A 3,294-nucleotide genomic window follows, 5' to 3' on the forward strand; every position below is an offset into this window, starting at 1 on the left:
TTTAATTGCTATACTTTTCATTGTTTTTATTTTTTATTTTTTATATTTAAGTCCTTTTCATGTGCAACCATAAGAAGCTCATGAGGATCGTGACACATGCGATTGAACCAGACTAACGAAAATCTAATCCAGCCAAAACTAAAGCATATAAAATGAATGGGACTGTGAGGTACTTGATAACATAAATTAAGGAAATTCTTGACACTTGGATGGCAGCTTTGTTCAAAAACTAAAAAAAGAAGAAGAAGAAGAAGAAATGATGGGTTCACATTTTCCCTACTTGGATGTTGGTATTTTCTCATGACTGCATGCATGTAAAAAACTAGCTGGAACTCGTGAAGGCATCATCACCATCTAAGACTTAGGTAGTATTGTTGCCACTTCCTAGAACCCAAAACTGTAGCTAGAGATGCAACTGGACTTGACTGCCCTGGGGCAAGCCTGAGTCCACCTTGGCCAGGTTTGGGCTTAGCCTAGAGCCAAGATAGGTCAACTAGCCAACCTACTCCTCGCTACTGGAGTATTCAACAAATATACCTATGTTTTTCATAATTTCCAATATGTGGAAAGCCTTGAAGATTGGTAGAGGAGATTTCCTTATTTCATTTAGTTCTCTTTAATGATTTTTATTTTTATTTGGCTTCATGTCGACTTATTTGCATAATGTGAATTTGTTGATTTTTTATTTATTTATTTATTTAGTACGTTGGTCAGTTGATTTCTGTTTCTTGTTGGCTATAGTGGATGTTACTATCATTTTCTGTAAGTTGCTATGATTTGGTCAGCAAATGGGATTAGTTGGTTGGTTTTGCAGAGTCCCGTGAATCAGATGTGGCACGATCTTCAGGCTTTAATGGGAGAAATTATCCCACGAACAGGGTTTGGCAGCAGCTATAAAGGAAGGTGGAATTTTCAACTCCGAACAGAACAATCTGAGGTTGTTATATATCTAGGCTCTTCAGAGGGCATACATACCTGGTTATGTTTGTGTTCAGAATTTCCTCTTGTTTCCTTTCTTTCATTTCCTTTTTTCCTTTGCTGCATTCTTTCTATTTCATGTTTGGATAAACAGAATCCAAAATATGGAAATGGAAAACCCCTAAAGAATCCTTAAGGAATGGAAAACTACAAAATCCAACCAAATCCAACCAACCTTAATTCCATTGTTTGGTTATGAGTGCTGTCTTTTGTGTAAATGTGAAAAGGTCAACAGTTGAACAGTGAGACTTGTCTCTCACATGGGGAAGTGTGGAATGGTTTTCCTCATTATTCGAGGAAAAGGAAACTAATTTCCCCCCCATTTTTTATTTTTCAAACAGAAGAAATCATCTCTTAAGTGGAGTTTGTATAACTTTTGCACAAATTTCCACTTAAACAAACAGGTGTGTTTGGAAGCTCAACTGAATTGAATCACAATGATTAAGTTCATTCAAGTGGAACTACTCATTGTGAGGAGATAGCCCACAAATAGCCATTGGCATTCCTTTCAAATCCAACTTCAATCTTACATGATTGTGATTTTGAGCAAAGAAGCTCAAGATGCAAAATGAGGAAGGGTGGCTAATTTAGCTGAGGAGCATTAATTTTCAGTACCCATTATGCCTGCGGACCTACTTCTAACTATGTATGATTCCAATTGTTAATATCACCATCAGTTGAAATCTATGTTTGGATGCACTAAGAAATTGCATTGCAATAGTCAGTCCCATAAAGTGGAAATGCAATTATCTTGCTTGGCATACATATCAAGGAACTAGGCTCCTTATATGTAAGTGGCAAACTAATAATAGTTAAAAAGTAGCAAGCAAAGTTATCAAAATGTTTTGTTCAGAACAAAATGTTGCACATTCACTGTTTTGTTCTATTCAGAACAAAATGTTGCGAGATTGGATCTTTGATTTACCATTTATCTATTACAGTAGGCTTAATTTTTTGTCCATGACCTTCATCTAATGATTTGGCAAGTAAAGCCAGTACGCAGAAAATGAAAGAAACTATTCTCTGTTTCTAAAGAAGTAATAGCAATTCTTTTGCACAACTGCATTGGTAGGTATTATGAAGGGGGGATTTCATCAGTATACATGTGGGAAGATAATGAAGACTTTGTGGCTTGCTACCTAATAACGAAAGGTCAGTTTTTCAACTACGAATGCATGTCATATGATTGCACTAATTTGTGATGGTTGTTGGGGATGAAGATTGCTCAAAGTCAGGGCATGGCTGAAGAAGTTATTTGCAAGAAGGTGCATGGGATGCTATTCATGTTATTGAAGTAAGCTCTATTTGCTTTTTGCCTCGTCTATTCTAATTTCGAAGTTCTTATGCATGCATAGTATGTCCCTTTCCATGATTATCATGACAGATGATCTGCTTTAATTTTCTTGCAGTACTTATGGACAAAACTAGACAAAACTCGAGTTCAACTTCCGAATTTGAAGTGTTGTGGCATATTTCTGCATATGGTATTGTTCAAAAGTTAAGAGGACTTTTAATCATCACATGTGGCATATTTCTGCATATGGTATTGTCAGATTTCTTAACTCAGCTCCTTGTTGAATCTTGCAAATTTCTGTTACTAAGAATACTATACTCAGAAAGTTGGGTTGGTGTTTTTTTTTTTTTCCTGGTTGTATTTATTAAATAGGTATGAGATGAGTTACACTAGTAGGAGCCTCACCTACTTTGAATTGGTTGTGTATGGATGCTATCGAATTTGGTTGCAATTAAAAGTATACTAAAGTGGAAATAAGCAAAAGTACCTGACAAGCCTATTCAAGGACTTGGCTTCTAGTTGCAACTATGCCCCTTTCAAGTCAGATTGGAAAGGAACGTGGTTCCAGTTTGAGGCTTACTTCTTCATTACAATAATTAGGGAACACCATTAGCTTAATTGTACATACAAACATGGGTTTTTTTTTTTCTTCTTAAATCTTATTTTCATAAAGGTTGTAAACCGATTTCATGAATCCCTTTATATGCATCCCCGGTAATCACACTATGGGAATTTTGAATCTTTGAATTGGTGCTAAAATGGTGGTCAGATTAGGGTGGAATTTCAGTGTTTTTTTTTTTCTTTTCTTTTTCTTTTGCAGCTGAGTTTTTCCTGAGTGGTTTTTTATTAGGTTTTTAAATGAAGAAGTTGAAAAGCACATTCCGCACCATCCGATGAAAGCACATTCTGCACCATCACACCGCAAAAGGATGAGACCAAGGTATGTATGACGATCTAACACCTGATTTGAGAACATGTAGAGGGCTTAATTATTTCTACAAATGCATGTATGGCCCAGCTGG

The 3,294-nt window shown here is 36.1% G+C and overlaps 1 long non-coding RNA gene across 1 annotated transcript; it reads left to right on the plus strand.

Annotated features, from left to right (window-relative positions):
- Positions 1-877: 877 nt before the first annotated feature.
- On the plus strand, positions 878-2,272 carry LOC131220527 (uncharacterized). The gene is made up of 3 exons (XR_009158660.1): positions 878-937; positions 2,051-2,130; positions 2,199-2,272. It is a non-coding gene; the product is annotated as an uncharacterized LOC131220527 (long non-coding RNA).
- Positions 2,273-3,294: the final 1,022 nt, after the last annotated feature.

The sequence above is a fragment of the Magnolia sinica genome, chromosome 12 (assembly GCF_029962835.1).
Source record: "Magnolia sinica isolate HGM2019 chromosome 12, MsV1, whole genome shotgun sequence".
Taxonomy (NCBI): Eukaryota; Viridiplantae; Streptophyta; class Magnoliopsida; order Magnoliales; family Magnoliaceae; genus Magnolia; species Magnolia sinica.